This window comes from Alligator mississippiensis, chromosome 4 (assembly GCF_030867095.1).
Source record: "Alligator mississippiensis isolate rAllMis1 chromosome 4, rAllMis1, whole genome shotgun sequence".
Lineage (NCBI taxonomy): Eukaryota > Metazoa > Chordata > Crocodylia > Alligatoridae > Alligator > Alligator mississippiensis.
The window spans coordinates 214,182,507-214,209,649 of record NC_081827.1 but is presented as its reverse complement, the minus strand read 5'-3'; the positions used below and the strand labels follow the sequence as shown (position 1 = coordinate 214,209,649).

The 27,143-nt window shown below is 38.9% G+C and overlaps 1 protein-coding gene across 1 annotated transcript in view; it reads right to left on the bottom strand.

Annotated features, from left to right (window-relative positions):
* Positions 1-24,655, bottom strand: part of LRP2 (LDL receptor related protein 2) — a 180,888-nt gene extending 156,233 nt beyond the window's left edge. Inside the window, exons 1-8 of the mRNA XM_019480291.2 lie at positions 24,552-24,655; positions 20,569-20,691; positions 16,668-16,781; positions 9,492-9,602; positions 9,249-9,362; positions 8,380-8,496; positions 5,314-5,457; positions 4,142-4,261 (exon numbers count right to left, since the gene is read on the bottom strand). The gene's annotated coding sequence lies outside the window, so the exon portion shown is untranslated. The remainder of the gene's footprint in view (positions 1-4,141; positions 4,262-5,313; positions 5,458-8,379; positions 8,497-9,248; positions 9,363-9,491; positions 9,603-16,667; positions 16,782-20,568; positions 20,692-24,551) is intronic.
* Positions 24,656-27,143: the final 2,488 nt, after the last annotated feature.

The following is a 27,143-nucleotide window of genomic DNA, read 5'->3' as shown; positions in this document are numbered from 1 at the left end:
ATGTGGCTGATTCCCAGCCTCACAATGAAATATTCACAATTCATAAATTATGTCACTCTAAGATTGTGATATAAGTTAATGATAATAATGCTTTGTTTTTCTATATAGCTATCCAAAGGATGTCAATGAACTTTCATGCTGATGAACTAATCATAACTGAAAAATCATTTCCCAGGCTTTAATAAAACTACCCTAACTATATTTGCTTTATATACAGTAGCCATGTGTATAAAAAGAGAGACAGGTATATGTTAATCATAGCTAATTAGAGTTGGAAGGGACCTTAGGAGCTCAAAGTAGAACCACCCCCAACTATATCATCCCAGCAAAGGCTTTTTCTAGCCAGGTTTTAAAAACCTCCAAGGATGGAAATTCCACAACCTCCTTATTATTCAAGATAGTTATTATTACATCTGAACTTTAGTTAAGACCCATCTCTAGCTGTTACAACTATACAGCCAGAGAGGATCACATCTATGAACATTAAGCTCAGTGTTACAGCACTAGGATAAACATAATAAATTCATACAGCTCAGCATGTTGTTGTTTAAGGAAGCCTTAAAACAGGCTCAACAACTTGATGCTACATACATTTGCACTATAAAGGTTCTCTTTACCACTTACAGGTAAATGTGCACCGATACATCAGTCCAATATTGAATCACCACCAATATAAAGAAAATTGTCTATATCGGAAATCGGCCTGATGTGAAAGAGAATTTGGCGGATAAATGGCCCGTGCATGTGCACAGCCACAGCGCAGCACCTAGGCAGCAAGGAGCACAGCTGGCAGTGTGGAGAGCTGCATGCAGCTGGTAAGTCTGTTGTGGTGAAAGCAGAGGGACATAGCGGGGCAGATCAAGGTCCCCACAGTGAGGAGGCTGTGGGGCTGGAGCAGGCACTGCCCAGCCAGGGTGAGAGGGGCATGGGATGGAGCCACAGCTCATCTGGGGGGCACAAGAAGGGAGGGGGGGCAGCTCCCGCCTCTGCGCTCATCTGCTTATCCAGCGGCTCCTGCCACTGCTCCCACCGCTCATCCGGGAGAGTAGGGGAGAAGGGGGCCTCTTGCTGTATGCAACCTGGGAGGGTATGGGGGGGTGGGGGGAAAGGATGTGTGCCCCAGATCTGCATGGGGCGGGCAACAACAGTGCTGGGACGGGGAGATATGGGATGGCTACAGCAATTTTTGGGGTGGCTGTATCCCTCCCCTGTAGTCCCCTCCCAGCACCGCCACCACTGCCTGCCCAGTGCCGCCCTGGTGCCAGCCCCACCCCGCAGCTGCAGCCCACCCCAACCATGCAGATCTGGGGCACATGTCCTCCCCCCCCATGCCCTCCCAGGTTGCACACAGCAAGAGCCATCCCCCGCATCCCCTGGACAAGCCGCGGCTCCATCTCACACCCTGCCCCACCCCAGCTGGGCAGTGCCTGTCCCAGTCCCACTCCCTCCCTCACCACAGGGGCCTTAATCTGCCCCGCCCCCCATGCCTCTTCCCTTCCACCACAGCAGATTTACCAGCTGTACTCAGCTATATTGGAAATTGGAAATCGGAAAATGAAAAGTGACATTCTAGACAGTGCAGGAGTTCCATGAGAAAGCCATTGTTGCATGATCCCACTAGTATTTTCCTGAACCCTGAGAATCAGTGTTTCTACCTACTGATGTTCATCAGGATCAATATGCCAGCTTTGACTGCAAATGTGCTTAGAAAATCTCACTGAGATGATACAGATGGGTTCTAGAGGTAATTCTCCAGTTGCTGCTGAATTTTTTTTCCCTAAAATAGTGGCATATCTAGAATTTTCTTCATGGTGTTTTAAAGTAACTTTCAGACTGAAACTTCTTTTTGTCTCTTCCCTCTCCTCTCCCCCAAGTGTGAACAAATCAATATCAACTTGTGTTGTAATTTACAGCAGAAGTAACCAACATATTACTGACAATAATTTGGAAATGGCTTTGGCACTGAAAGTCTGAACTTGTTCACTTTGAAAGATGCAAGGACAATTGGAATTGGATTACTTTGCTAGAAAAATAGCCTTTGTATTGCTAGCTAAGTAATGCAGAAAGGTGAGTGAACCCAAAGAAATGCAAGATTGAACACAGCTTTGTTACTAGATTTTTCAGCTTTAAGCACTGGCTGACACACAGTAGAAATAAACATCAGATATTAAAAAAAATCACAGCTATATAGTAAATAAGAAGCAGTCAGGAACAGACAACCAGAGGACTAACTGAAAACTGGGGTTTTGAAAAACAGTAATTATCACTAAAACAATAGATTAATCTTTCTGGACTTAAAACAGTAAAATCTGGTTTTAAACTGTAAACTGGAAGTGTAATCTATAGCATAATACAGTTAATAAGCAAATGTTTATTAATCCCTACATTTATCTATATGTTAAGCAGAAGAAATGACCCCCAAGTCAGATGCCACATTGCACCAGAAGCTAAGGGAAGACTACCCTTCTTATATATGAATCACTAGTAGAAAGAGAGTATGCACTGTTCCTCTCTCAAAATGACTATAATCCATCTCCTCCAATGGAATACTATATCTCCCTTGGGAAACATTACCTTAAATATGGGGGTGGGGAGGGGTTGTCAACCTCTCCAAACAAGTTCAGAGACCTGAACTTAACAACGAGTCACCAGGAAGAAGACAAGGGTCACTGGCATAGCCCCCAATGCATTCCCTGAATCAAAGTTAAAGAAAAGTGCTTCTTCCATGTGCATTTCCTTTACCCAGAGCCTGGCAGCTACTTCAGCCTATAATAGTCGAGTCACTCCTTTGTCTAATTGAAGGTATTTCTATATTGCAGAGACTACAGCTTACACAGACTTGACCTAGCTGATGCTCTGGAGAGTGCAGAAGTTCCAAAAGAACTCCAAAAATCAGCTAGCACAAGGCTGTAAGCCATGTAGCCACAGAAGAATGAAGCTCAGCGCAAGTTGCAAAATCAATTGCAGAAGCTGGGTAAAGCGTTGAGGTCTGTTATGCTGCAGATACCCTGGTACTAATACCTGAGCTAAGTAGTTTAAAGCTGCTTTGTGTGTACATAGACATTCCCGATTTGCAGAAAAGCCAAATGACTCAATCTACCTTTCAGTTCTGGAAAACATTTTTGGTTTATAACCTTGGAATATGCAGATACAGATACAGGTATAGATATATGAGAAATGCAGCCCTCTGCAGGGACAATGAGTAACATATTTGTTTTAACCATAGCAGACTGCATTTTTTACATAATTAACTGGATTTCCCAAATGAACAGCAATATACACCAAGACAGCATTAATGAGTTCTCCTAAGGCACAAAACAATAAGAAGGGCTAAAACATCAGATGTGAATATAAAGGTACCCTGAGAAAGCAAAACTTTATAAATACGATCCTGAAACTTGAGGTTTAAAAAAAAAAAAAAAAGGTCTTTACTTACCAGTTGTAAGGCCCTTGTAAACCCTCCCCACCACACTGTCCTGTCAACACTGGTATAATTCTGTTGTTGAGGCCCCTGCCACATGTTACACTTAAGGCATGATTATCCAGTTAATCACACCTTAAATTATAGCCCAGCCAAACATTCAATCAATGGCATGATAAAATGAGAAATAAGCCTCACAAAAAGTATGCAATAAATTTGTGGCTTGTTCCAATTATGCCTATTAACTGAATGTGTAGCCAAATGCTTCCCTGCATCTAGTGGCCCCAATCAGCTGAGGGCTCCTGGCTACAGGAGCTTGCCATCTGCTGGTGCAGGAGGAGCCTGGGATCATAATTCTGCTCCCTCTGCACTGGCAATAAGGTGTAATTGGATCTGATGCTGGATCCCACAAACACACCTCCTGCTGTGCATGGGTGGCATGGTAGGAGGCACAACTGTGTGGATCGTGCATCAGATCCTATCATACCTTTACTTAAATATCTGGCAGGAGCCAGAGTAATTTTTTCTTACTGTGTCCCTATTCATTCTACAATTTAATGCCACGACACTTAAAATTTGCCTACTTATTATATAAATTGATTCACATGAATATATCAAAAAATAACGGGTATTTTTTCCCCAATCGTGTGGAGTCCAAACTCCCTGGACATCTGTGAGAAAGTCCAAACTTATACATCTGTATAACTACTGTTCACTTACCAATGCAAGTACGACTGTCATTGCTGCGTATTATATATCCTGCAGGGCAAAAGCAAGTTCCTCCAGTTGGTGAAGAATGGCAGCGATACTGGCAGCTCAAAGCAGCACAGTTTGATATGTCTAAAAATAAAATGAAGTCAATTCAAGATGCCCCTTACTATTATCATCTCAATAGCAGCTATGCAGCACAAAAGTATAGGTTATAGCAGTGTTGGTCTAAGGACATAGGTAAACAAGGTTCTTTGGGTAAATCTGATATCTTTTATTAGACCAACTTAAATAGTTGGAAAAATTCTTCTTAGCAAGCTTTCGAGTTTAAATACCCTTTGTCAGGCTGAAGAAGCATCTGCAGTTGGTGGAAGCATCTGCAGGAAGAGCACACACCAACCGCAGATGCTTCCTCAGCCTGACAAAGGGTATTTGAACTCAAACGCTTGCTAAGAAGAATTTTTCCAACTATTTGAGTTAGTCTAATAAAAGATATCAGATTTACCCAAAGAACCTTGTCTGCCTATGCAGCACAAGAAGCTGCATTGAAAATTGAAACAAGATTCAAATTTCTGTCAGTCCTGTTGAAAACCTATTCAAAAAGCATCATTGTAAATAGGAAACATATTTTTTCTGTTTCTTGCCATTTTTTATGTCTTTCTTAAAACACAGTTGGCTTCATTTTTAATTAGTGGGGGCTGTACAAGAGGAGCCTTATGGTCCTTCCCAGTGCTACGATGCTATGACTCACAAGGAGTGAAACTGTATGTGTCCAGTGCCCCCTGAGAACCAGACTGAGTGCCTCAAGCCAAGTACCCCAAAAATAGTTACCCAAGATCATAAACTTGTTTTTAAAATTCTGACCAGTGACTTGCCTCACACTGAGGTTAACCAGTAAGTTGCTCATGTGCTGTAACCATTGGATCACATACTTCCTCTCTAAGGAAAACTAAAATTTGTGGAATAGTGAGAAGCAGGAAACGTAGACATGACAAATATTTTTCTGTCAAACTTTCTGCATAAGGGTTCAGCAGAACCATCTGGGCATGAAAGGCACCTTTTGGTATAAGGAATTAGAAGAGTGTCGTGCTTCCAAATTCTCAGTTCTATTTAGGACACTAGAGAGACATATAAAAAGATGTCGGCTTTCTGTTATTCCATGTATTGCTGATTCAAATACTCACTGCAATGTCTGCCTGCAGTTATGTTCGTTTCATCTTCTCCTGCAGGGCAATCTACTGTCCCATCACACACTTTACCAAGTGGAATACACTGTCCTGACTCAGGACAGGCCCATTCCCCTGGGTAACACTCCTGACGACCAACCTCTACAGAAAAGAAACAACAAGAATATGTAAAGGTATTACAAACAGCTTTTATGACAACCCGCCAAAACATCTCCCATCTTTATTATTCAGCTCCTCCTCATGACAGTACACAAAGTTAAAGAAATAGCATCTATTTTTCTCTGTCATGCTTTTCCTTTGTTTTCAAATGATAATATAGGGAATGTTCATGCTGTTAAGTGCACCGTTTCAATGTTTTTCCCACTGTTCAAATAACAGTATTCCTTTTTGTTTTTTAGCTTGATTGGCACATAAGAAACAGAACAAGGGTTTTGCAGTTTTGAAGCCTGCAAAGGCTAATCAAAAGAGAGGGAAAAGGGTATCATGGAAATTTCAGTTGAAAAAAAAGTTTCTTTTTGCCTAAACTTTTTGCCTCTTACATATTTCTTAGACAATCTCAGCTAGACAAAACTACCATAAGATGGATAGACAACTGGCTCAACAGATGTAAGCAAAGGATAATTATACATGAATCCAGGTCAGAATGGCAGGATGTTTTAAGTGGAGTCCTGCAGGGCTCAGTCCTGGACCCGCCACTGTTCATTGTGTTTATTACTGCATTTATTTGAATCTAAGACTAAGTTTTTCCCCTCCAGTCAGCATGGGGAAAAAAGTTCCTCCTCTTATATTCACATGCAAGGAAACCTCATTAAATACATTATCTATCATTAAACTTCTGTCAAAAGAAGCACATGCTCAATAATGGAAACCAACTAAGAAGTTGGTTAAGTGCAGCTAACACTGAATATAAAACACATGGCCCATACTAGACAAACACAGACATGGACCGATGGCTTGAAGTTCCGGCAAAGTAGGTTTAAATTGGATAGCAGGAAAAAAAAATTCACGGTTAGAACAGTGAGTCAGTGGAACAGACTGCCATGGGAAGTTGTGGAATCTCCATCACTGGAGGTGTTTAAGAGGTTGAACTGGCATTGATCCAGGATAATTGAGGAGTAGCTTGGCGCGTCTACATGTTCATTAATGCGCAGTAGTTACTGTGAATTTAGTTTAGTACTTGCTTAATGAAGTAATAACTAAATGCACAGTAACCACAGTTACTGCGCAGTAGGGCTGGCGCACGTTTTTTTAGTAACGCTTACACTACTGCGCAGTAGTGTATTAGCACATTTTTTGCCCAGAATGCTACTGTTCAGTGTTATTAGGCTACTGCGCACTAAGCATCTCATGTAGACATGCCTGCTGTGCCTGTGCTGTACTATGAGTATTTCATATGCTTATGAGCTATGTTGGTCGCCACATGGGGCCAGAAGGGAAATTTTTTCTCCTCCTGCTGCTACATGTGTTTTGTTTTTTACAGCCTTCCTCACAACCATTGGGTGTTGGCTGCAGCCAAGGCTGGGGATTGTCACTGGAGTGTGCCTATGCTTCTGCTATGGCGGAAACCCAAAGGTTCCTCGCTAGCAGGTGTTAGCACTCTGCTCAGGGTCAGACCAATCACCATATTTGGGGTCCAAAAGGAATTTTACCCCGTGGTCAATTTGGTATGGACTGTGGGGTTTTTGCCTTCCACCACAGTGGGGGACATGGCGTTCTTCCTGAGATCTTTCAAGCATATTTTAAATACCGTACAGCAGCAGAACATTGACCACTGTGATTCCTCTGCTTTACCTGTGGCTGGTTAGGGTGCTATATCTTGCGGTTTTGTCAGCGTTGACTGTGTAGTTTTGTTAATAGGTTAGACAATGGATTTGTATAGGATTGTTTTGATAGGTATGATCCTACCTCAGGCAGGGGGTTGGACATCTGGAGGTCTCTTCTAGTCCTGCTTCTCTATGATTTTATGATTCTATGCAACATCACTTCAATACTACCAATTTTCCCTCAGAAATTCTAAACACAGAAAATTGTGGCAGAAAAGTACTATTTTCAGCCTATACCTTTTAGTTTCTAGGCATTTAGTCTACCATTGAAAACAAACAAATCATAAAACAATAGACACAGTTCACAAAAGAGGTGATTATTCAAATAAGCAATTTTCCATCAAAAAGCAATTTAAAAATATATTGACCAAACCAAGGCCTACATCTATGATTTTCTGCTGCAGTACCCTAGTCTGTCACTTAAGGGTGCCATGCAAGATTATCAGTGTTAGGTTTGCAAATACCTATGTGTGAATCACAAGATAAACCCAGAGATTTCAAATAGGAATCCACAGTGTTAAAACCATTCTGACTTCTTGTCAATTTTCTGAGTTCCTTGCAACAAAAAAGTTGCTTCATTTTTCCCTAATCAAAAAACAAGTAAAATTAAGAGCTGAGGGGTACCTTGACTTTAGCAAGGGGTGCCATGAATCTAAAAAGGCTGAGAACCAATGGCCTATGTGTTCAGTTCTCATCATCCGTACAATCAGCAGAGGCATAACTTGAAATTTTGGCACCCTGGGCAGTACAAGGAGAGGGGAAGCCAGTGCTTACCTCCCTGCACAGAGGCTGCAGCAGTTGTGGCAATGGCACAGGATGCTACTGCCCCAGTTTGCAGCTTAACAGTGGACATGCTCACTGTGCTTTCCAACTAAGTAGTATGGCTTCACAGAAGGACTTACTTGACTCCCACAGATGTCTACTTAAATTTATTATTGCCACTGGTGCAATATCAGGACTATGAAAACAAATTACTGGAGCATAGCCACTTCATACTCACTACCTTAGCAATATCCCTGCCCCATAAGTTATCAATAATATATATTATGTTAGTAGAATAGTATCTGTAAATATTGTTTAAGTTTTCTAAGGGCATGTCTAAAGGCACTATATTGTTAAAGTTTTCTAAGAGCACTATATTTTTAAAAATTCTCATAAAATAGATAATGTTAGCACTGTGGTTAAGGACATTTTGCCTTGTAAAATGTCTTATTTTAATTAAGTTTGCTTTAGTCTTTACCACATCCTCTTTCATCTTCATTATCCTCACAGTCATCATCGCCATCACAAATCCAGCTCTGGTGAATACAACGGCCACTTGGGCAAGTGAAGAAATTCCCCCTGCAAGTTACATAAGCTGAGGAAAGGAACAACATAACACATGGATTAGTCCAAGTGACAAAACGATTACCATTTGTAACAGTTAATTGACAGATAAATAGAGAAATCAGTCATTCAGAACCTCTCCTAAAGAGTATCCTCAGCTCAAGATTTCAGACATGTTCTAAACTTTGCTTTTTTACCCATTTTAGAGTATTTTTTCCTTGAAGAAACCAAGAAAGAATAAAAAAGTGCTTCTCTTTTCCTAGAATGTGTGTGACTGGATCTAATTGTTCCACATTTCCTGCAGCCCCCCTCCCCTCCCCCCCCCGGCTTCTGATCTGTATATGTAATGATTAAAACAAAAATGAACCAAACAGTTTTTTTAAAATATTAATAATTATTAATTTAAAAATTAATACTTTTTAAAATATTCAACAACTACTGAACATAGGAAACAAAAGGAGTTACCTGCAATTTGAGCTAACAAAGAAATTAACAAAACACAAGGCCATTTATCAAAAAGAAAATTTCCACTAACTTCAGTGCATATAGTACTATACAAACACATATTTCATGGCAAATTATCCTTGAAGAATACTTCCTTGTTAAAGCAGCACAGATACCTTTCATTATTTCAGAGGAAAAAGCAAAGTAAAAAAAGCTTTTCAATTTCCCTTAAGATGCAACAGGGCCCTCCTCTTCCTCCCAGAAAACTGTTGTGGAATTTAAGAAAACAAGAAATAGTCTTAATGCAACCGACAAAGAAGCTAAATAAAACCATCATACTGCAAGAGTTTTCATCGCTCCTGTCTCCACAGTCATCATCATGATCGCAGATGAAGGCTCGAGGGATACACTCTCCATTAGCACACTGAAACTGGTTATTGGCACACCCATGAGCTGAAAGATATTTGAATGTAGAAAAGCAGGTATATATATATTCAGATTCTGTAAGTAAATTGCAATATTTATATTACAGGGAGCATACATAATGCAATTACTATGACTTATCTTGAATGTAGGACTTACTACAATTAGCTTCATCAGAGGAGTCCCTGCAATCGACTTTACCATCACAACGTTGGCTTGCGTTAAAACATGCTCCATTTGCACAAGATAACTGTTCACATGTTGGGTAGTCTGCAGGGAAAAAAAGCTTCAGTATCAGCATCATTGTTAGAATATGAAGCACCTTCACTATCATGTGTAAAGTGGTGGGCACAGAGATTTAGAAAGCTCAAAAGAAACACTAGAACACATCGATGGTCTGCCTAATCCAGTATCCTGCCTCCTAGACCAGGGGTTTTCAACCTTTTTAAATAAGTGTGCCCCCAGCAGCCAAATGCGGAGGGGGGGGGGGGGGGAGAAGGCACACGGCCAGATGTGGGAATTGGCAGCTTGGGGTGGTGGATGGCAGCAGCAGCCATCTACCATGTGCAATCTCCCCTCACCACCCCTCATGTCTGACCAGCTGGGCAGCACCTGTGCAGCCCGCAGAGGGACACTGCTGCCCTCACCCCACCCCTGCTCCTGCGAGGTGGTGGTGCGGGGTAGTGGGTGGCGGTGCTCCATCTCTGCTGGCCCATGCGTACCCGCTAATGCCTTCCCAAGGATTCCCAGGGGTATGCACACTCCCGGTTGACAACTCCTGTCCTAGACTGAGTGATCACTCAGTACAAGATGGTTCAGAATACAAAGCAAGAAGCTTTACAAGAAACTAGGCAGGCCAAGAGAGCATGTCCTTAGGGACTCCAAAAAACTTGCCAAGCAAATAATTCAAAATAACATAGGAAGTTATTTAACATCAAAGAAAGCAAGTTATGAGCAAGTGATTTATTTATTTGCATCATATTTTAGATTTTATTCACCTTAATAAAGTATGTAACTATATATGGAGATATTAACACTCAGTTTAGACCCTCTCAAGTTCAGATTCTCAAATGGAACCAAAATGTAAGAATCCTAAGATTAAGATGCTGAATTCCCACCAGCTAAATATGGACAGACTGATTTAAATATTTTCCCCCCTAACCAGTATTTAGGTTTTGTAAAGTAAAACATTTTAATGGGGGGGGGCAGGAAGCTTCTAGTTGTTATGCATGAGATGATAACCATCTGCGTACGAACCAGTGTAGCGCCATCTCAGACGCATGCAAGTAGGCACAGCAACTTTCAATAAGACTATTTACATAGAACAAATGCTTGTAGAAACAGGAGAGAGTTAGTTTATCTTTTTGCTTTAAAGCTATTTATGCCACACACAAAAAAATTAGAATGAACTATTTGCTCTTTTTAAGTCTGTCTAACCTATAAGTTTGGCAAAATTTCATTTTCATTCTAGGGTCTTTATACAGACTGAACTGGAGGTTTCACACTTCCCTCTAACCTTCTCCCATGATATCTGAGAAGATATTTTTTTTTATTTCAAGTCATCTAACCACCAATTTTTCTCTAATTATTTTTCTCTAAACCCCTAAATGCTTCAACTGACTAAATGAATAGTAGGTGTTCGGGGTACAGGTTGTAGCTGTGTTGGTCTACGGACATAGGCACACTAAGTTCTTTGGGTAAATCAAATATCTTTTATTAGACCAACTCAAATAATATATCTTGTTTAAACTAAGTCAAATTGTTGGTCTAATAAAAATATCGGATTTACCCAAAGAACCTGGTCAGCCAAGAAGGTGATCTAGAAACAGACTGCTGAAGGAAGATATTAGTAAGTGATCATTCCACAAAATATATTTTCCAGCTTTTTGTCAACCATGAGGCCTAAAATTTTCTTTTTTTTTTTGTTTTTTTTTTGTTAATGAATGCTGGACATCTTAAGTGAGTACCAGCTCCTAGAGGCAGATACTTTTAGAAAAAGCACCAAATACATGCAAGATTCATGATAAAAAATATCAGAGTTGGCAAATGTTGTTTCAGTGGGTTTCTAGCAAAAATATTCAGCTCCTGGGATGTTATAGGGGATAAGTTTCTGAACTGAATAAATGGATTCTAGTAGCTAAGAGGGAAATCAAACAGAAGTGGGATACTTAGCCCTGAGGTAAGTTATGGAAACAAGTAGGTCTGGGTATGTTGTTTCTTGGTCAGGAACAGTTTGGTTGAAGAGAGCTGAGGTGCTTTAGGGAAACTGAGCTAGCAAGAGGAGGGATTTGGCAGTAATACTGAGAATCTGGTAGCAAGAGAGCTAATAGTGATGGGAGCTGATAAAATAAAAGCTACATCACAGAGCAAGCGGTTGTGACTGGGAAGGAAAATTGAAGGACTAAAAGAAATAAAGTACTGTTTTCCCCTACGTTGCCATTTACTGTAAAATGCTCCAATTTTCTGCACCAATCAAAATTTTTCCCTGTAATCTGTGCCAGTTCTTCACTTACAAAACATAATCAGAAAAGGGCAGGTGGGAGAGGAGGCACCTCCCTTGCTGCAGCCTCGCAAGGTATTTTGGGCCCCAACACCCACTGTTAATCACTTTCCTGAGCTAGTTTATTTAAACATCCAAGCATTTCTTCATTGTTAAAAAGCAAGCGGGATAAAAATATTCTTTCCTAAGGCTTACACTTTCATTCTGCATTTCTGAATATTTTAAACCTGAAATAATAAATACAATACTTAGCTGCTTTCTATGAAACAAAAGAAGGGGGGAAAGCAAATAATGCACTTATTTAGTGGAAAAAAAACCCATACTATTTCTATGAAGTAAAAACAGCTTCAATAGACTAATTAAATAAATGACCCGTAGCTGAAACATTGTTCTGATGTTTATCTTAGCCTCTGCATGGGTAGTTTTTCCTTGCTGTTAATCCCATTAGCAGTAAAATGGACTGTAGCTTTGAATCTCTTTGTTTCATTTTATTACATTTCTAATTGCCATGGTACTTCATATTGATAGTATTTTGTATTTCCTGGGTCTCAAATATTGTAACTTATTCAGAAATAGTTGAAACTTTATCACTGTCACAATTTAAGTCTTCCACAAATATCACCCTGCATAAAGCAATGAGTAAATTCCACTTTTAACAGATCTATCTCTCTAAATTATAACTCTAAAAGAAATCTGCATTTAAAAAAACACTTTAAATACTGTACTTGTGCTAGGGAAAAGAGCCAAATTAGGGACATTCCCTTTACCATTTGTTTATATCCAAATAAGTTTAGAAAGGAAAATGACTGGATGAAAACAAATAGTGCTTATTAATACCAGTGCACCAACTTCACTACTGGAAATTTGCATTAGGATCTCTCACACAGCAGTAAAATACATCTAATCTAATCTATAGTACATCATAAAATCACCACATGATTCATTAAGTTTTGTAATTTCTGCTTAGAGTCCCAGTCCTTGCAAAGATACAGAGGCAGTAAAATTTACCAGCCTTTTGGGGGAGTACCTCAGATGTATCATCTTCATGGTTCCTACTTCTCTCTGCACTATTGCTCTTTCCTTAATAATCTCAATAATCCTACTTTTGATGTCTTTAGTCACAGTCATCACTTTTCTGATTTGGAAGGATTGTCAACACCTGTCTCTGTTCAGCCACAGTGGTTGCTGCTGAATGACATAAGACAGACAGTTCCTCTTAAACCTGAATGTGGTGGCTCCACAACAGTCACAGGAATGCTGGCCTGTGGAACGATAGACTGGGTGCAATATTAAATGTTGGTCTCTCTCACGGCAGTGGAGAGCACTATTGCTAGACGACAGGACAGGCCCATTTCCCATAACATTTTCTTTTTTCTCTCTCATTATGAGCATTAAATAATACTGCAAATGTTACAATGTACAAGTTCATTTTAAAGCATCGTGTCTGCTGGTCTGAAGAAAACATTTGGAGCACAGAGGGCAAGCCTCTCTTGCAGGATCTGGCACAAACTTCCTTTGTGACCCACGAGGCCCACAATGGCTTTAAGGGAAATACAATTTGCTTACAGAATGTAGACTATAAAACATAGCTATTAGTGGTAGCAAGAAGCCGGGCTAAAGAAAAGTTATACTAGGCCTAAAATTGTAAACAGTAATGGCAAAATCATTATTAGTTATGCAGTATTGCATGAAGCACAAGTAAGGCAAAGGTTTTAAGACCTGGGAAAGTTCATAATTAATTTATGGCAATCTTGACAAATAAAATAATGCAAATAAGTTTTAAGCATAACATGTTTTTGTTCCTGGCAAAAGGGTTTTTTCCTTATTTTTTAGAAGCATTCTTGACATACATTGATTTATATTAATAAGCTTGATATGATAGGCCAAGAAGCTTAAGTAATGGAGTCAAAACAGTATAAAAAGGGGTATAATTTTGCAATCAAGTTGATGGATAAGAAATACCTCTTGGCACTGGTCAGATTCAACTCTTAACACTGCTTTAACCATTTAACTACCTAATCAACCATATTTTGCTAAGGTGATGGATTTGTCATTCTTTGATTTTACTATAACCATATAGAAAAGCTGACCAACATTAAAACATATTTAATATTGAGCTCAATATTAAATTATAAATATATAATATATAAATATAACAAATTAAATATAAATACAGTAAACATTTTCTTAGAGGATTTTGTTTGGTTTGGTTTGGTTTAGCATTGCTGCTTCAAGTTTTTCAGGGTATGAAAAACAGAAGTTTCACCTGAGCCAATTTTGGCTGAACCCAGTATGATCATGGTAATGTAAAAACTTCAGTAAAAGTAAAGGGGAAAATAATTGGCAACACTTGGAAAGTCATTTAAACTGAAAAATTCACTGAAATGTATATTTTACTAATGTCTTGTCTTCAAAACTATTCTTTTAAAAAAATTACCTCATGCACATTTGCTAAACAAAGTCAAACACCATCTCTTTTTTCCTTCTAAACTTTCAGAGGATATGCATACCAAGCTGTGGAAGTTATTGGGCTCCCTGGCCTCTGGCAGACTCTTTAGGCATTTGTATTTGTGACTTTAGATTTGGCTGTACGTCTATTGTATGGAAAGACTCCAAGCTGATGGTCTTGGCTGCGTTTTATTCCAGAGTACCATTTACTTCTAAACTACTTTTCATTTTACAGAGAGCAATCATTTTTAGCCACTTGTAGTAGGCTAGAAGGGACAGGCTGTTAGCTGATCACATAATTTGTTGGGTTTCCTTTATATAGCACGTGAGTATGTGCTTTTTCTGTAAATAAATCTCTTAATGACATTTTATCTCTACTTCCTGTATTAACAACCTAGCATCTTGTGATCTGCTATTCTTTCTAGATTTGTTTCTGAGAGTGTATTTTGCAGTACACTCACTCCAATCTTGCCAGCAATACTGCAAGCCCCAGTCCATTTCATACCATACGAACGTAACTTTTCTTTATTATCAGTGTTATAAGTTAATAGACAAGTTGACAGACATAGATAAGCACAAATAGAATCTCTTGGAAACGCATGGTCTCTATTTCCTAATGCAGCCAGCAGTCCTTCCAAAGGGAAGCCAGGTCTTAGGGAGGCCCTATGTAGTGCCACCATGCAGCTCAGACCTTTTGAATCAACGTTGGTTTTAGACTGGGAGAGCAGCAGGATCTCTGTCCACTGGGCTCAATAAAATTATACTCTTTACTTTCATTATGGCCAAGTCCTATCGTTTCCTTCCCATGAGACACACTACATATTTTAAAGTTTCAAATGGAGGAATCCAAACTTTTTGAAAGGATTAAAATGTCCTCAAAATTGCAATTTGGGAAGAAGTGCCAACAAGAGTAGCAGCTTCTGCTTTTTCTAACCCATAGTTAGTATTATTATTTCAATGCAATATCTGGGAAAAAGATGCACATTTAAAAATCACTACACCGAGCTCTATCCAAATAGCTCCTGCTGACTGTTAGACAAAATAATATTGATCCAATATTTAATGGCTAATGCCTAACCTGTGCAAGAATAGCTTGCAAAGGATACAATATGTAAAGTCACTCATTTCCACATACAAAAAACCTAGGCTAGTGCAAAATGAAAAATAAGGAACACTGATCCCTTTAACTGCTTATATTGCCTGTGCACCTTCAGGCCTCGTATACTGTGCAGGCAAATTTTGCAAATGCAACTTACAAGCCTAACTGGGAAAATTTTACTTCACAATTTAAATTCCTTTATACTTTATAATTTCCCTGCCTTGACTGCTGCAATATTTGAAAATTATCTGCAATAATAAAAAAATGACTTTTGCTCCTAGAAGTATTTTTCTTATATTTCAAGCCATCTACTATCTGCACTCTACTATCCCAGTTGTTGGTGTACAAGTCTGACATGCACAACACTGAAAGCTCCCATTTATATTCTCCATGAATGTAATGTGTTTGTCCCAATTCCCAATGAAATTACCACTGGTGAGAACCTGGGCTCATGTCAGTCAGTAGTAAAACTCCCACTAATTTCAATGAGATTTCAGTCTAGGCCACACTTGGGTCTTTGACCCTACAAAGAGTTCACCAGGTGCTTATATATACAGAGAAGTGAATAACGCAGAAAGTTAAACATCTGGTAAATTCTTTGTATGATCAGGAGTTTGACCTGTATGTTTTTTTCAGCAGTATTCAATGAAGGGCAAATACTTTTCACTCTACTAAAAACCTTACCTCACCACTGATATAACTCCAAAGGATGCACATTTCATATGAAACAACACCGATATCAAATAAAAAATGTTAAAACTTCCTACAGTTTTTCTATTGACACTTATATACCTAAACCTAAAATGTAACAAATAAATTATTTAGGATAAAAAACAAGGCATTTTCCCTACACAGTTTTCAGAAACTGACTTAGAAATAAAAAGAAAATGTAAAAAATTTAGGGCCAAATTCTGCTTTTGGATACATACTCAAAGTTTCTGATTGCAATGACAATACTGCAAAGACTCAACTCTAAAAATAGTCTTTTATATTTTCCAAAGTTTAAAAAAAATGTTTAAATAGAATCTTATTCTTGAGACTTGGGCAAACAAAAAAAATCTCCTGACCACATGGCAACAGTATAGACTTAATATATCCCACAATAATGGACTTGTATCAGAGCATCAGCTCTAATCCATGAAAGAATCTGCAATGAAATTCTGATAACAAGCAGCATATTGTGGTCACTTCTGTCCATCAACAAGCTCTTTAATCTTACAATTTGATTAAAAAGTCAAAAAAGGGATGGGATGAAATCAGATCTAGTGTGAAGATTTAAATGACTTACGGCAGCCTCTCTCATCTGTTCCATCAGAGCAGTCTTTAACTCGATCACACCTGTACCCACTTGGGATACACTGTCCATTGGAGCATGTGAACTGCTGACTTGAGCATGTCCTCCCTGCTATAAGAAAGAGACAAAGGGTGAATCTGGACATGCAATTAATGCAAAGCAATAAACTCCAGAGCAATTTGAGCAAGAGTAAACTACTCCCACGTGCAGTGTCTACATGTACACCCAGGACAGCAGCAATCTGAGCCAGGGTGGAGCAGGCCCAAGCTGGCAGGAGGCACGGGGTGTCTGCCCCAAGTTCTAGGTGGTGGTGTCGGGTGGCAGAGGGGCTAGCTGGGGCATAAGGGTGCTGAAAGTGCAGAGCCATATAGCTATGCATCACGCAGGAGTATAGACCCAGGCTGACTGGGCAGAATTTGTGCCCATGGCTGGTATCTACACATGTGTTTAAACTTTAATTATGCCAGCATAAGATAGTACTATTGGAGACAGTACTATCTTATGCAGCATATATTAGTTTACTGCAAACTAATACCATAGCACATATAGATGCTAATGCTTTACTCCACAGCTAATTAACCTACTCCCAAGTAAAGCACATAAGTAGGTGCAGCCAAAGTGTTTAGGTTTTCACCAAGCAGAGAGAGGCATACAGCAAACTACTTTTCCTCTCCCCTGACATTCACATTTGGTTTTTTATTACCCAGTTTTTTGCATAAATATATGATATTTTATTACTTGACTTTTGTGCACCAGGCAAAAATAAATGTCACCCTGCCAACCAGGAAGCAGGACTTATAGTTGGGCTTTTCCTAACACACAGCCACATATCTAGAGTTTGGGATCACTGGATCTAAATTGTGGTTCCCATGGACCCTCTTCTGGTTCACCTCAAAATTTCCCCTCCTTGCTGACAGATGACAGACTTCTCACAGGGAGGAGAAGCTGGATGCATATAGCATTTATATCTATAAAAAAATAACAACTGAAGCCTGAGGCAAAACATGCTGCAAAAAAATGTCACTCTGTTCCTATCCATAGCTTCTTTCTCAAGATGATTGGGACATATTAACTTTCACCATTTAATTAACCTATAATTTATTATTTATTTAACTTAGATCTACAATGAAACTAATATTTTGCCCTAAGAATGAAGAACACCTTTCATTTCTCTTTGAAGGAGCAAGTACCAGAAACACCTGAGAGAGCATATATAAAAGAAATGTAACATGAGAAGAGGATGTCATGATTATATTTATTCTACCTCTAAGATTTAAATTCATACTTTCTGCTATACAAAGCAATGTTAAAGACTTTAAATGATAGGATCCCACTTAGCTTTAACTATAGTTTATTTGTTCTATTACCCAAACATGTTACGTATTAAAAAGAACTCACTTAGATTGCTACCACACAAATGGAGCAGAATTTAAAGTAGGAGATAAATTTGGAAATTGCTTTTTTAACTACAACCAAATTTTTCATTGGTGAACTGTTTCTATATTAATAACCACTAAACCATCAAGAATTGCTGTGCAGGCCCCTCTGACCTAGGAACAATAGCTACAGTAGCTAGCAGCAATTTATAAGAATGCTTGTTTATCTGAACTAAGTCCTGTCCTTTACTATTTCAAGACAAATTAATTTGGGATGTGAGAAAATCATCCAAGGGTGAACTTATTAATATCTTGATCTCCCTTACTGCCATCAATATCTTACTATAGATCAAACAAACATTCAGCCTAGTTATCACCCTTGATTATAACTGGGATCTTAATCTGTGCCTGTACTAGTGCTCCCAGCACAAGCTTTGATATTGTTGCAGTACCCAACTAGAAAAAATAAGTACAGCAAATTTAATTTCACCCCATTCATTTCACTTCTCTATGTCTTTCAGGGTTGTTTCTGGTTAACTCCCAGGAACAAGGTTTCAAAAACAATGTTTTAAAGAAAAGAAATACCACCAAAAGGGCTCCAGATCATTTTAAAAGGGAACAACAAGAAGTGCTCTTAATTAACAAAAATAAATGCATAAGTGACTCCAAAGTAGCAGAACCACCAGGATTCTACTGTACAGCTCAGGGCCGCCTTCAAAGATGCCCACAATTAATGAGCACCCATAGAACTAAGGCAAATGAAAGTGACCCAGTTCAAATGCTTATCTAGAGCGGTTATCTTTTACATCTACTGTTCCCATAGCAGATACATAACTAGTATTTGCCAAGAGGGAGCTCAGTTTTGTTCCCCTCTGTAGTAAGGACGGAAATGAAGATCTAAGATGATGTGCCTTGTCTGATAAAAGTTCTGATAAAAGTTAAACCTTTAAGACTCTACTGTAGTTAGTAATGGTGTAACTGAGCTGTAGGGACAATTAAACAGTTTGACAGATAAGTTAATATTTAGACCCAAAAGCCACCTGTTTAAAAGGGAAAATAAATAAATCCCTCCCTTATTCAACCAGTGGTCATTTTTGATGGTAAAGGCAGCGGTCAGCAACATATTACTAACACAGGCTGCATCTTGCAACCCAGCCAGCACCATGAGCCACCAATCCTCTCCAGCGACCATGAGCAGAAGCTGCAGTAAAGAACAGCAGCCCCTTCTACACAGGTCAGAGGAACTGGCTGAGGTATCAGAGGCGACTGACAAGCCATTAGCAAAACACAGACCATATCAAATGACACTTAATAAAATGTGGACCAGATCAGACCTTCATGGATTAGATCCAATACCTTTGTGGGCTGGATCCAGCTCATGGCCCAAAGGCTGCCACCCCCTGGGTAAAAGTACCCACTATATATTCTCTTTCTTCTTTTGAAATGCAACCAAGGATGAAACTTGGCCCACTTTGTGGCAGTCTTCTGAAATCACTGTTTGTCACTATGACAAAATCTAACTAATATGTACAAATTACAAAGTCCAGTTATTCAGTCACCTAGCTAGAGTGTTTAATAGCTCACCATCAATATTGAAAAGATCCTGCTCTATATCTATTATAGTTATACTTTCAAATTATTTTTGCATTAAAGCAGCAAAGAAATGTTAAATACTTCTGTTTACAAACTGTAACTCTCATGTGATTAACACGTATAGTACCATCAAGATATTTTACTTTCTATGGGAAGTATTAACAGGAATGGTGTCTCAGTGTTAATTATCTGAATGATAATGCACACAAGGCTATTCCAGACACCAGAACTTTTGAGGATCTGACTAGGAGAGATAACTGTTCAGTTCATTATTGAATCTAGGTCTGTCTAGTATCTTGTTAAAGAGTGTCACCAGAAGTGACACTTGACTCTCTCTAAAGATTTCCTTACATTCCCTTAATAACTCTCTTTTACCTGAGGGTTGTTCACTTTGCCTTTTATAGATTTCAGCCATTATGAAGGGAAAAACTGTACACTTTTGTTTTATTGGTTCTGAGATTGATAAATATAACTTTGGTTAAAGAATGAATGAAGAGGCTCTTACTTGAAGTTGACTGAGAAGTGTTTGACTTCTCGTCATCCATTTTAAGTAAATGATATAAACTTTCCTTTTTTTTCTTTTCCTTTTTTTTTTGGTGGGGCAGTTGATAGCATGTTTCCTATTTCTTTGTGGTTAATATGCATCCATTTTCATTTCTTTACCTGCAATACCAACAACTTCAAGATGATTTTGACATTTTAAGATTTAGAAATGCCTATTCAGATTTATTTGCCTATATTCAGTTTATTTCAGATTTAAGTGCATTCAGTTTCCAACAGCTGTTCTTTAGAAAGACTGCTCTGATACAGGATCACTATACTTGCAGTAGCTTTGTTTATCTGTGTGAGTTTTCAATATGTTTGAATACAGTGAACTCTTTCGCACAACCGGTATAAAAATACAACATAAACATATAAATACTTACGGCATTGTTGATGTTCATCGGAAGCATCTTCGCAGTCTTCTTCATCATCACAGACCCATGACTGTGGGATACACTCTCCATCAGTTTTACACTGAAACTGATTTTCCTCACAGGTAGGTTGTGCTAATATAAACAAACAAACTGATAGTTATTTCAAAACATTTGCTTGGGAAACTTTTAAAAACTAAGACTAAATTTAAAATAGTATTAACTTCATATAAATGTGAAACAATTGCTAATTATACCACTAACTAAGTATCTGCAACACCCAGAAGCCAAGGAAAAGGAACAAGGAGATTATAGTTTTAGGTAAGTCCTGCATTTCTGGAGTTAATGAGAACTGCTCTTCCAAACTAACCAAAAGTAGGGAAGGAGTTGAAACAGCCTAGTTTACAGGCCCTGATTTTTTGTGCTCTTTACAGGTAGCTACTCAAAAGAGGCCTTGTACAAACATTCAGTTTCTCCTGGGAGAGTTGCTGCTCTTCCACAAGCATTGGTGATGCACTGGGGGGGGACACAGGGAGACATGTGCCCCCCCACATTTCTGCGCTTACAGTGGAGCACAGGGCTGCAGCCTGGCTGGCAGCAGTGGGGTTGGTAGTGACAACATGAGTTCTGCACCAACAACAGGGCATGGGGCTATAACCTGGATGGACCTAATGCCCGGCAGCACTGGTAGTGGTGCAAAGTTGTGCCCCTGCACTGTCAGTACTTACGGGTCACCTAGGCCCAGGAAAAATCATGAGCATATAGATACTCAGGCTTTTTTCTCCCAGACTAAAAATGGCCACTCCAAGAGAAAAATAACATAGGCAGAACTTAGGTTAATTCACTTCCAAGAAAGTTTCTCCTGGGAGAGCGAATGTCTGTACATGCTGCCAATATAGGCTGACCATCGGTCATCTGGGTTAGCCAATCAGGGCTGCCATATCTACTGATGTCGTCTGCTACCAAGAAGAATAAGGGAGACTGCAGAGCATATTGAAATGTATGTACAGAGCCCCCACCCCTGGCTGCACAGTGTCAGCACTACAAGCTCTCCACTCTTCAGGGCCTCTGTATTTGAATGTCTGTGCACGTGGTTCTGGGTAAGTTTTTCTACCATGAGAACAAACCTGGGAGAATTTTCCCAGATTATTTGAATGTGTGTATGCAGCCAGAGAGATAGAAAAGAAGATAAGATAAAATGGAGTACAGAGATAACCTAAATTGAGAGTCTGAACCTTATTCTGATACAATTTACACAATTCCTAATTAAAACTTATGGTTAGAATCACTAGTTCATCACAGTCCAATTGATTTATATAGAGCTTCTAATGACTTTCTCACTGAGATCATGTCTTTAAGCTTCTACCAGATTAAAAGCACTGCAACCCAATACCCTGAGCCATAGAATGGGAAGGATGGAGTATATCACTACACAAGCAAATCATTTAAAGATACTAAATGAAATTGTGTTGAATATTTCTAACACAAAATGAAGAGTAAATTATTAAATTAAGTCCAAGGAAATTAAAAGGACAAAACTAATGGCACATAACAGGCAATGTTAAAAGTGTGTGCCCAGAAGAAAAAAGGAATATTTCTGATGTCTCAAGAACTCTGTTACTTTAATATATCTACTTAGTATTTGTATTAGGTTGTTGGTTGTAGCAAAAGAACAATTTTTCCAACTATTTAGTTGGTCTAATAAAATATATTTGTATTATAATATGTAAGTAACATTAAAAACAAAAGATCAATCAAACAAACCTCAGCGGATTCATTTTCACCTTCCACCTTTTACTTTAATACCAATAGGTAAGAAGAAGAAAACAGAAACCCTCATTAAGGTCAATGGGGATTTTGTTCAGTTGCAACAATCACTCCTTTCTAATGGGAATTACTTAATTCAGAAGCAAGTATTGCAGGAAAAACAGCTCACTATAGCAAAATGGCAGTTACGTCTAATGCAAGGCATTTTTCATCCAGGACTTCTCTGGCTTTGAGGTTGGCTCAGCTATTTATCAGAAATTTAGCCTTTCCAGCTATAAGAACCACTTCCCTCCAAGTATTACAAGAGTCAAACTAAAAAAATTGGTCCAATATGGGAGGAACCAATATGGCTTAGCCATTTCACACCAAATCAGCTGACAAGGTACAAAAACTAACTTAAATAAAGAATGGATTAACTGCTCCAGAGCCTTCTGAAACAGAAAAGCACTAGAATTTATATGGCAAAATGTAGATGGGCTTCTAAAAAGAGCTTCTGAAATGTTTTCATGTTTGTAACATTTTTAGCATTTAGGTGAAAACTGACAGAACCTTTCTGAGCTGATACAGCACATAATGCAAATGTTTATGTTGCCCTCTAGCGACTCTTCACAGCTAGTGAAGTTTCTCAGATTCAAAAGACTGCGGCCTGTATTATATTACCACTGTAGCGTTTGCATATGCACAGTATTTGAGTTTATTGCACTGATAAGTGATCTCTGAACATATCTAGCATCCACTTTACTGACATCAGAAGGAATGCTTTGGCTAAGACAGATGGCCCTGGATACTGGAAAAAAGTGCCACATGTGATCTAAATCTCTTTCAAGGGGAGAGTTAGAAATCTGGCAATATTTTAATTGGAAGACAGGGTAGATATCAGAACTGTGCAAAACAGGCCCTATTCAATTCAGATTCGGCTCGAATCGGGGATAGTGATTCAATCCATTGATGCGGATCACAGTCTCCGATTCAATTCGGCTGAATCCGAATCTGAAGATTCAATGCTGATTCGGTGAATCAGCAGTTCAGACATAGACACAGCTTTAAAAGTTTTTTTCTACATACCTTGAGGTAGCAGTGCAGCTCATGATTGTTGCGGTGCTGGGGTGGATGCAGCATCCCACAGGAGCACAGGGGGCTCTCCAGGTCTGCCAGGGAGCATGCTGCCCTCCCCCCCTTTTTCCCCTCGGATCAGTGACTGGCCACAGGGGGACCCTGGGTGCCCCCCCAGACCCAGGGGGCACCAGTCACTGAGCCAGGAGAGCGCAGGGAGGCCCCCCCTGCGCGCTCCCCGGTGGACCAGGAAGTGGATCGGAAGCACTTCTGGTCCGCTTCTGGGTCTGCTGGGGAGCACGCTGGGGAGCCCCCTGTGCTTCTGTGGGACACTGCATTTGCCCCAGTACTGCAGTGTTTAGAGGCCCTACTACCTAGAGGTATGTAGAAAAAAAACATTTAAATCTACGTCCAAATCACCAAATCTGTCCAAATCTCTCCGAATCGATTCAGAGGGTTCCGAATCTATTTGGAGAGATTAAAGGGTCCTCTGATTCAATTTGGATTGGAGACTCAGCCACTGAATCGGGCCAAATCTCCACTGAATCAAATCAGGGACTGAAGCTTTGCACAGCCCTAGTAGATATACAACTTTATAGACTAACTAAATAAGATATAGAGAGAGAGCACTAGTTTCTGTGAACCCAGGTTCACTTCTCTTATTTTGATTTCCATGCTACCAGCACCACAGAATTCAAGAGACATGAATCAATAATTAGGGCCCCTATACACTTGCAGGGAGGCTGCTCTGACATGCTGTAATTACAGCACATCAGAGTGTGGTAATCCACAGTACAGTGCTAGAGTGTGGTAATTACTGCACTCCAGCATCACTTGTATGAGTATCCCTGCACTGAAAAATGGTGGCAGGGTGACTCCAGAGACACATGTACCAGTGTCCCTGCACTGGAAGATGGAGGTGGTAGCACTTTAAACTAAAGCTTGTTTACTGGTATACATGACACTCTCGGAGCTGCACTAATTAAAGCATCTCTCCCGCCTCCTGGAGCACACTTATAAATGACCTTACAGTCCATAGCTGGTACCCACCCAGCCACCCTTAGGGAGGAGCCACTGAGACACAATATAAGATGAGCACCTTGGGATCTGAGCACTCTGAATACTTTTAAAAGAGAGATGATGCTTTGAATTAGCTCTATGAGGATTCCACTTACGGCAGCCAGCTTCATCTGTATCATCAGAACAGTCCCTTGCACCATCACACCTCCATTCTGCAGGAATACAGCGGCCATTCCCACAGCGGAACTGTCCACTCTCACACCCTGTAACCAAGTAATACAATAGGCAAAACCATTACATCAAATAAATACTGAAAATCATTGCTGTCAACAACCACAATTTATGTAGGACAGAAAAAAAATATTTAAACATTCCTTTTTTCAGATAAAAAAAATTGATTGAATTTCAATTACAAGCCCAATGAATTTCCGTGATTATCTCAATGTAAATGACAACAGATCTGATACAGATTTAAAAAAAAAAACCAGCAGGTTGTTCCTGTCTAGCCTAGGAGATGGTAACATTTATAATTTTTACACAGAATAGTCAGATAAAATGGGGAAGTCAGGAAAAATGGGGAGGCCCTAGTCAGGAAAAAGTTTCCACACATGGAAACCAGAAGTTCATTGTCTGATTATTGACTCGGATTATAGAGACTTAAATGAAAGTGAAGAATGACTTCCCATATAATTTCTAAACATAAGTCTTTCCTGTAGTCCCTGAGGATATTTTTTTAAAAGTCAAACTAATTCACTTAGCTGCTATGGGAATTTCACTTTACCTGTCATGTGCTGTTATCTAGTCCCAAAACAGAGATCCAAATTTTTTTTAAATTAAGTCATACTAGCTGAAGTCATACTCAGTGAGATATGAGGAAATAGATTGATAATTAACATCTTAGAAGCATAGACTGCTAGATACTTTAAGACTTTGTGGCTGATCCAAAGCTGATCTGCTGTCAATCAGACTCTAAAAGCCCCTGCCCACCCCAATTAAGATGTCAGTGAACTAAAATACTGTTGCAGCAGTCCTTGTTATCCTGTGTAAAGGCACCAGGATCAGACCCTTACTGGTTATGTCTACAGACATCTCCCTACACCCTTAAAGAGTAAAATACACAGTTTGGGACTATTTGCTGTAATCCAGTAAAATGAGAGGGAATGAACATTTTTCCAGTTTTCCAAAATAAGGAGATATAATTAGGTTCAACAATATTCTATTTCACATGCCCTTGGTCAGCACCCTAGTATAAGGAATACTAAAAGAGCAGAGGCAGCTGCAAAGACCAACTCCAAAAACAACTGAAAAAAAGCAATATCCTACTTTAATGAATAACCAAGTGATAAAATAACCTGTTTCAATTATCCTAAGTGTCTTGTCCAAGAGATATCTTCAGTAAAGATAAAGCACAGCCACCTGATTTTGAATTATGACAAAAATAATATGCTACCCTAAATTTCATGTAAAACTAGGCATATCAATACTGTCACATAAACACAGTTAAGTGATGTATTCCTAATGGATACAGGCAAATTACTTTATGCAAGGAATGTTCAAATCTGATTGTCTGGTAGTAACATCCTGATTTATAATGTATCCTGCAAATGGTCAAAAATTTCACTTGGATAAATGGTGGTACAGAGTGGTACAGGAGTATGTACACCCAAATACCTTCTGTGGACTAATGTATGATGGTGGTTGGTGGTGCAGGTCTGGGGTTGGTGGTGCAGGTCTCTTATCAACTACCTTTAAAACACAACAACCTCCCTTGCAAAAATGCCCTGAAGGAATGTACACGTTCACTCTGGAATCCCAGGCTCTCTTGCTGAATTTTGCTCTTCTAAGCAACATTTCCTCATAAGATTAGCAGTTATACTTTTTAAAAGTCCTAGTAAATACAACATCTATGTATTAATTCATTGATTAGAACTATCACTGGAAATAAAACTTAATTTGTATGCATATTTACTGCATTAGTGTCATCCAAAACTACAAGTATCCTAATAGTACCCATCTGAAAAATAAACTACCATGCAGAGTTTAATCAAGATCCAGAGAGTTTCAAGTTTCTAAATGGAAAAAAAATGCTTATAAGCAAGCAGCATGTAAAATCATTCCACTGTATATTATTATCTGCAAATAACTAGCCAGTTAAAATTCTTAAGCTTTGTCTAACATATAGATAATTTGCTTTTGACTTTCTTTCGCTAAATTATTACATTTAAACATATCCTTAGGTTGGTATAAAGTGAGATAACAACATTGATTAAACTGTCTGGAAAACTTTATAAACAGCAACCCTCATATTGTATGAAAAGCTAAAACTGAATATTAACAGAATACCTTCAAAGCAAGCAGTCTTTTTCTACTCTTAAGTATTTTGCAAAGCTGTAGCTCAAATCTTTCAGAACTATATATGGTAAGTGCTATACCAATACCCATTTATACAATTCATCAGCAGACCTATTATAATTCATTTAATTATGGCATTAGTCTTTTCAAATGTAATCTTCCATGTTTACTTACTGCTCTGAAAGCTGCAGTTCTGATATAGTTTAACAAAAAGCAAAACAAGCTAACCCTTCACATAACATTGTGTTATGTTCTCTTAGTATCTAAGTGGTTAGCTCAAAGTGATTGTTTATTTAGTAAAAACACAATGTCCTCCATTTGAAAATAAATTATGGGTAAGAAAGAAGTGAGAGTAATCTGCAGGTTCAAAGGCATTTCTCACTGAAGTTCTAAAA